The sequence below is a fragment of the Cupressus sempervirens genome, chromosome 2 (assembly GCF_028749045.1).
Source record: "Cupressus sempervirens isolate cs-2001-9-10 chromosome 2, ASM2874904v1, whole genome shotgun sequence".
Classification (NCBI taxonomy): domain Eukaryota; kingdom Viridiplantae; phylum Streptophyta; class Pinopsida; order Cupressales; family Cupressaceae; genus Cupressus; species Cupressus sempervirens.
In genome coordinates this window covers 207,250,861-207,259,895 of record NC_143119.1, presented here as the reverse complement: position 1 = coordinate 207,259,895, position 9,035 = coordinate 207,250,861, and positions in this window count along the sequence as shown.

Sequence of the window (9,035 nt, the reverse complement as noted above, 5' to 3'; positions counted from 1 at the left end):
AGAGATGTACTTTGGTTCCTAGTTCTTATCATCAGTTATGGGACAGTTTGATGCCTCAAGATGAGAGTTGTGATGGGCATGACATGGTGATAGGTTCTGCAGTTGACAGCTTGATAATATGTGACTTAGAGCATGATTTTGGGAGTGATGCTTCAGTGGGTGTTGTTGTTGATTCTACTCCTTTGGCTATGACATCTCCTGACTTAGCTAGTGATCAGTCACAGTGGGTTGTATCACTTGTTCATGGTGAGCTATTGACTGAGGTTGGTTTTTTTAATCAAGATTATATTGCAGGGTATGTACATCAATTAGCATTTGATCCTTGTTTTGAGGATTTTATGGTAGGAAAATTTGGTTTGGATTCCATTTTTTACTCTTTATCTTGTAATGTCTTTTCACCATCAGCAGTGCATGGGAGTTATGGTTATGAGATAGTGGTCGGTGATTTGCAGAGTTGTGTTGACTGCAGGAGTTGTATAGTGTGTGGATTCTCCATACCTGGTACAGTTTCATTCGAGAGCATTCACCATTATTGCAGAGTTGAATTTTACATTCTGTATAGGCCAGTGGGATGCATTGATTGTATTTACCATGAGCCTGTGTTAATTGGTAGTAGTATAGTTCATGACTACATTTGGGATCTAGGTGGATTGATTGGTTTATTGTTCAGCCATTGCTTGAGGACAAGAAATTTTTGGGAGGGGAGGACTTTTCATGTCCCCTTTTCAAATAATTAAAAAAAAAAAAATCTTTACTAAGGCAGGTAGGCCCAAGAAAGTGAAGTTTCCGAAAAAGGGGGTTAATCTTTGGAAACTGTTGGACTAATAAATGAAAATTATTATTAAAATATTTTTCATTAACCTCTCTTGGACGTGATTTACAGTTATGCCCTTTTTTAAGGGGTTTGGAGGCATTTTGGGCACATTCCAGAACTTGATTTTTGCTCATTCTTTGTTATTCTTCAGAGGCTGCCAAACCTGTGGAGAAGGAGACCCAAGAACGGGAGTTTGCAGGTTTCTAGGGAGACCCAAGAACGGGTGTTTTTAGGTTTCTAGGAAGGCTAAGGAAGGGAGTTTGAAGCCATTCCATGTGCATGCTGATACAGAGTTTGCCTTTGTGCTGAACAGTGCAGATTTGTGGGTTTTCAGGTGTGTTTTTGGTATGAGTTTGGTGTTTCCAGTTGAGTATTTCATATCAGTTTGGGTTGTTGCTGTATTTTAGAATTTAAGGTGTTAAAATAGAGCTGAATATATGTATTGGGACGTGATTAAACTTTTGAGATAGATTATTAGTGTTTTTGTGGTGTTTTCGGGCATTTTTGTGTTAATTTTGGGAGCCCGATGAGCATAGTTTTTGTCCTACATTTGAGAACTGTTGTGTAAAGGCTATACAGATCTGGAAATTTTATTTTATAGGATATTATGCTGCTGAAATTTTTATAAAAATTTCCACTTTCAGATTTATTAATAATTTGTGAAGTTGTGAAGCTTTTGGCACTATTTTCAGCATACCCGATTTGTGGTTTCTGGAGAAATTTGGTGGATCTTTGTGATATTAGTTGTTTGATCTTAAAGATCTGATTAAAGGTTGGAAATATCATACAAAATCAGAAAAGGGACATTTCAAGCCATACCCAAAAAAACATATACTCTTTATATGATTCAAGGATTAAACATGTGCTTGATTGCAAGCATTCTCCCACACCTCTTCAATTTTTTATTTTTTAATCTACCACTTTCTCTACTCCTAGAGTGGATTTTAGTTTATATAGACAATTTGTGTCTAGTTTTTTGAACCTGACTCACTCTCACACACACACAAATATTGATCTTTCCTTCATGGCTATACTTGTCTCTAGATTCTCACATGATGAATATGAGCACCATTGGCTAATTTCCAAATGTATCTTGAGGTACATTTAGGGTTCTACATGTTTTGGAATTCATTGTACATCAGGGGTCCTCACATTGTCAGTGACATATAGTCAGATTGCACTAGTGATACTAATGATAAGAGGTATATTTCTAGTTTTGCTTTCTATCTTAGTTTAGGTCCTATTACATGGTAATGCAAGGAGAAGCATGATCATGCATTATAATATATAGAGGCAGAGTGATGGATAGTTGTTATATCTATTTATGAGGTTTCATGACTTTTGTAGTTGATTCAAGAATTTTTTTTTCCTTCTCATAATTCTACATTTTTTTGCTATTACAATCAGAGTGCTATATACATTTTTTGCAATCTAGTTGAGCATTAGCAGACCAAGTAGATTGAGCTTCATATTCACTTCATTAGGCACTTGATTCAAGATGGATCTCTTTTCTCAAAGTATATTTGAATCATCAAATAGGTTGCATACATCTTCACTAAACCTTTTCTATCCTCATAGTCTCTTCAGTATGGTTGGGGTTAAGGAAGTTATCCTTGAGGGGTCTCAGTGATGAGTCCTTTTTCCCTTCTTTTTTCCTAAGAATTATTTTATCTCTTTTAATAATAGGGTTTTTCCCACATAGTTTTCTCTATTTCTCTATTTTTATAGATTTTTGGTTGTATTAGGTACATCATTAGGCCATTTTAATAAGGCTCCTTTATGCTTTCAATATTGTAGTTCTTTTTCTTTTTCTTGCATTGTTGATCATCTTAAGTAGGTGTGTTTAGAGTAAACAATTTATTCAATTATATTAATTAAATCATCTTTACTCCCTAATTAAGATTTTCTTTATTCACATGCATTTCCATTTAATATTTAATATTTAAATATTAAATTATAATTATGCCTTAGAGTTTCCCTTTTAGGTTTGACAATCTCCTTCTATAAAGATTAATCTCTTGTATAATTTACTCATTCTATTGCCTATAAATATATTCTTCCATATTTTTAGATGCAAACCCTTATGTTCTCTTGTCTGTTCTTCTCTATGACTCTATATGATCTATCAATTTGTATTTCTCAAATCCTTTAATGCACATAAGAATAACTATCATTAGGGAATCAATTGGTAACTTTCCCTTTTTTCATTATATATTTGTTTTTATATTTATCCTTGGTGTTGTTGTGGGAGATAATACTTTGGCCATCATTCTTACGTAGCCAAAAGAATCATTCTATGGTTGATTTATTGCTAAATGCATTATTAGACATTAAGCTACCACTTGGGCTAAATTCTAATTTTCAATACATAAAGTTTGAAAAGTAGTGAAGTATATGAACATAGTTTGTTATCACAAATGTGTTGGATACAATCGGTTAATTATGTATTGTCTTTGATGTTACACAAATTTCATATTATTATTAGTCAATATATGTTGACCTCATTAGGGTAGTGAGGATAGTTTTGAGTGTCTATCGATCATTTCTATGTTTGTCTAGTTTAGAAGATAGTGTCTACTGAGTTCACTTAGGTGTCAAAGGAAAAGTTGCAAAAAGTGAGTGTTAGCCGAGCTCACTCAGTTAATGAAGGAAAGTTGGATGGAGCCAGTACTAGCTGAGCTCACTTAGTTACCAAAGGATTTTTGTGAGTTTGCAGTTTTAACCAAGCTTGTATTGGTGGGTAAAAGTAGAAAGTAGTGTCACTTTTCAAGTTGACTTATCAGAATGACTGAATTTGAGTATCTCTATCTAAAAATCAATTGAGTGTTAACCAAGCTCACTCAATTAATGAAGGAAATTTAGATGGAGCTAGTGCTAGCCGAACTTACTTAGTTGGCAAAGGACTTTTGTGAGTTTGAGTTTTAACCAAGCTTCTGTTGGTGGGTAAAAGTAGAAAGCTATGTCACCTTTTAGGTTGACTTATCAGAACAACTGAATTTGAGTATTTCTATCTAAAACTCAATTTTATTCAAATATATGATCTTGATAAATTTATTCTAGCTAATTTATATATAGTCTCACACTTTTCCAATTGGAAATGTTTATTAAAGGCATGTTTTACACTAATTAGTATCGAATTACTAAAGAAATACAATTATTTCATAAAACTAACTTTTCAATAACTCTCACTATTTTTTACGCTTTTTTTTAATAACATATAAACACCTTTTTATAAAGCTCAAAGTCAAGAATACTCACATATAGAGTTAATAATGTTTTAATTAAATATAGTATTTTGTAATTAAAAAATTCTACAAGTACATATTTTAACACTCGAGAAGATATCAATTTTGAGAAAGAAAAAATATTAAATCAAATAAATAAAATTTAAAAATTGTATAATGTTCTAGAAGAAAGAGTCCTATTTTAGAATCTATAAGTTTTTTTTTAGTTGGAATATAATTATTTTGAAAAATGTGGTGGGAGATTAGAACTATAGATTTGAATATGTTGAAGTTTGAATCGTTATAAAAGAGAAAATATAGGTCTAAAGACAATTTTTATTTTTCATTATTCTAGATACATATGTTATCTATAACATAATATGAGATCAAAGGGAAATAAGTTTATTTCCATGTAATTTTGTGGTGCAAACTAGACACCTAATTTCTAGCATTTTTCAGCAACAAAAAAATTATCATTAAAAATTAAGAAGATATATCATTTCTTATTCCAAATAATTATTAAAAATTATAATCCTAAATATCATCCATTTCTACACATTGCATTGGTTAACTTCATTTTCAAATTTTAAATAATAATACCAGTTTTATGTCATTAATGGTGAATAATTATACTTTTGTTAGCCTTTTCCTTTGTAAAAGGGTGACATAGGTTTGTGCTTTTACCCTAGTTAACAAAAGAAATAATCTTTGAGTTAGTTTCTATCGACCTGGGTTGGCTAATGAAGGATTTTCTTATTTTTTCATATTAAGCTTAATTGATTTATCTATTGATTCCAGCTATCTAAGGTGATTGTTGCCCCACTTTTCATCTCGTACCCATTGTACAAAGTGGATAATAGTCTTGTGTCTCAATTAGGTTTAGGTATGTTTGAGTCCATTTCTTTTCCTAAGTGCAAAGTCTCTCTATTAGGTTTTCATCTTCCTTCTTCTCCTACATTACATAACCAGGTGGGTTCCCTTGTTTTCGTGAGTCTATTGGGTAGTATAGGAACCTCCTGATGGAGATTCTTGGATCATATCATGATCTTCATAAAATCATTTCCAAGAATGAACCTTATCACAACTTATTATAGTTTATACATAAATAGAATGAATTCTATGGAAAACCTAGCATCAGCTTCTCCATGGCAGAATTTCAAACCGTGAGAGTGATTTTTTGCAAAGGTGAACAAAAGAGGTATACAAGCTAGAACAAAGAGGAAATGAGTTATTTTATGGATGGATTGTTCCCAAGTTGTTGTATTCTACCTTGGGAATGACTCAAAAATCATCATAATGATCAGAATAGCATCTAGCAAAAAATTCTAAAGTAGCTTCTCCATTGCAGGTTTTTGAACTAAGAAGTTAGTTTCCTGACAAAGGCATTTGTAAGGGAGAAAAGCAACTAGTTCCCTTTTTCATTTTCATAGCTCTTTTGAGAACCACTTTGAAAATTTTTTTTGCATCTATTGAGAAAAGTAAGTAAGTAGTTCTTCATGGTGGGTTTTCAACCCTTTGAAATGATTTTTTAAATCTATTGAAAAATCACTTCTGCAAGCATGTTGGGCTCATAGATCAATCGTAGGATGCTTAAAAAGGATAATGGAAGCTATTTGATCACATTTGGGAAGGAATCTTGAGCAAAATCTAGCTAGGCAAATTTTTCCCCAGAGAGTACTTTGTTCTTAATTCTCGGCAACTTGGTAAAAAATGGAAAAGTATGTTTGTAATAAAGGAAAGTAACCGTTGGGCCAACAGGAATGGTAAAATGACATGTAAAAATCTAGTAGAAACACTAGAATTTATTAATCTAAAGGATTTATCCTTTAATTTACTCATGTGGCATGGATCTTGAAGATTAATAGGTGGATTGAGATTTCTATATAGAGATGAACATAACTAATTTTTAAACTACGACTTTCTTATTTGAACTGTTACATTGTTGAATTGGAAAGTGATTTCAAAATTCTCATAGTTATAAGGCCCTACTCTTTGTACTATTTTCAATTTTAAGATTTGTAGTCTGTCTCTATCTCAGTTAAGATGGCAATAAGATGCATTGGTTTTGATTGACTAGGTGAGATTAAGTCAACATTGCAAAATGTTACAGATACTTCACTTTGCTTCTTCAACATGCAAGATTTCCAAAGAAGGTTGAAGATGGAGCCAATTGACCCAATAACAAAAAAAAATGTAAGGAAGTGAGCTAAAGGAAGCAGTCTAGTTTCCAGTAGAAATTCAAGCCCCTAAGTTGATCATTGAATTTATTAACCATTACAATTTGGATACTGAATACATTCTTTTGCCAGATCATATAGTTTTAATCTCAATTGACCAAAAAACTATAGTCAATTGCCTCCAGATCCCAGAATGGGAAGAATTTTCCAAATTGACCATAGGAGAAGCCATGTTTGAGTTCTCCTTGAAGAAGATGGTGTGGTAGAAGGAAATTATGAAGTCTTGGTTCCAAAAACCATGAGGACCTAAGAGTAAGGTTCCTAAGACTCTTTTTGGAACTGATCTTTAGCCTAAAATCATGGACATCCTAGTTGTTTTACATTAGTTGAAAGGTGAGGTAGAAGCACTTAATTTCATATAACAATATTTCTTTTTAGTGCAAATTATATGTTTAGACACACATTATGTTGATTAGGCATATGAGGTGAGTGAACATCTGTCTGGAGCTTTGAGTGTTGCAAAGTTCTACAATACCTTCTACATGTCTTCTTTCCTAATTTATATGTTGGCTTCTTTACAATTGTGGCTAGGCCTTCCCAGAATAGAGGATTTTCCTAAGGATGTAAAAAGTTATGAATTTTATCCATGCTTGTAGTTATAGAATAGTTATGCAGAGTATGTCAAGCTTAATGAATCTTTTATAATAAGGATTAGTAGGGAGCTACAAGGATGCTCTAAGAGGAGGTTTACCCTAGAAGTGATGGCAATCATCAACCAGTTTGGTAGATATTTCATTCAATTCTCATCCTTTTCATATTTGTGTCTTGCAGCTTTTGACAGATTTCCTTTTAAGCTACCCAGATACCCAAGTGATATTATTGTGCTCATAGAGATCATAAGACAAGCTATCCAAGTGAATGTGTTGAGCACTAGTCTAAGGAAGAAGGGATATGAGTTTCCCATGAAGGTCGGAGCTTATAATTGTGATTCTTGGTCTGATGCTAAAAATATGCTCAAGGCTTTCAAAAATAAGTACAAATTGGAAAAATATGAAGTTGTGAGGGCCATGTTTGACCCAAATGGGTATGCAAGGGATGTGCTTCAAATTGGGAGTGTAATCAAGCATGTCACTACTTCGGAGGACTATTGGGTAGATTGCAGAGATGAATTGGAAAGTTGTGATTGTGGATTTGCTAGACTCATGGTGGAACAAATAAAGACATATGGCATTGATCTAAACGTAGAGGTATTCGAGGATGATGGTCAAAATATTTATTGAAATACATATCTTACTAAATTAAGAGGAATTCCTATCAATTATGAGTCATATGTTGATGTAGAGGAGAGTCTCAATATTATGATGGCAAGGATAATCCAAAGAACTAGGAAGTGGGTTGAGTGGATATCCAAAAAGAGCAAGAGTAAGGGTACAACCACTCAAGCCTGTATTGTAGGTGCAATGCCTACTTCATCTAAGAGTGTTACAACAGGTGTGACCATAACTCCTACCAAAGGACCAACTCAACCCATGGGCAGAGGTGATAAACCCCTAGACAAGAATTTTGTTATAGCCCCAACATGTCATGATTGATCCTTGCCAGTTATACGAACCCAAATTGGCATTGAAGAGAAGAAAATAGAAGATCCAAAAGATAGTTTTCCTACTCCTGTATCTTCCCCACATACTAATCCTATTCCATCTCCACACACTACCCCTATTCCTTCTCCTTATACCACTCCAATCCCATCCCATCATCATAGCCTCGTGCCATTAGAAAGTGTTTCCCTTTTGATACTAGGTGGTTCCCCCATACAAATAGTGGACTTAGGGGAAGGAAAAAGTAGCATCAGTGAGTCAACTAAATTATATGAAGAGATGATGAAGACTTCAAAGATGGAGAAGGGCTAGGCTTCTTCTAAACTCATCTTCAAGGATTCAAAGAATCCTTTCTGTTCGAATACTGTGGCAATGACTCTAGTGAAGAAGAAGATGTTCAACATTGAATCACTCAAAATAGCTTCCAAGGTGATAGGAACTTACTCTTGGCTAGAAGATACTTTGGAGAGGAATAGAAAGAGAAAAGATGAGGTTGTTTCTACAAAAGACACTGTGTCCCTCGTAGTTCATTCTGGGACTACATTGACAAAGGTTAAGAAGTAGAAGACTTTGTCCATACTTGGACAAGATCTAGAAATAGGGCACCTAACAATGGAGATAGAAAAGCCAAATTAATGAGGGAGAATTGAGGATATGACTCCTAAGGATTTTACTTTGCATTCAATAGACCTTGGAGAAGCCAGACATGATACAAAGGTTGGCTTGTGGAGATTGAGCAATGAAGTGATAGAAGGACAATTAGACAATATGAAATTGTCCAAGATCAAGATGAAGGTAGAAATATAAGAGTTGAATAAGTTTATTAGGAAACTAATCACTCTACTGGCACCTATTTCTTGAATGTTTGTGACTCAGAATCCTAGTGTAGCCGAAGTGCAAGCTCTCATTTCCTAGCTCTAGGAAGATAGGCACTATGGCAAAATTGGTAGAAAGTGGATTGAGAAACTTAAATTAGAAGGAGTTTCTATCATAGATCAAATTGGAAATGTTATCCTCAAATTGGAAATAGAAAAGGATAACATATTATCTAACAATAACACTCTAGCTAGAGAAAGAGTCAGGTGTGATGAATGTCTCTCCCTCTTAAAGATGATCATGCCAATGAAAGCTAGAGAAGCAGTCAAAGCCAAGATTCTAAAAAAGGGTAATGAACCTTTGTTTGAATGGTTCCAAAATATGTAGTTCAAGCTGAAAATGATCT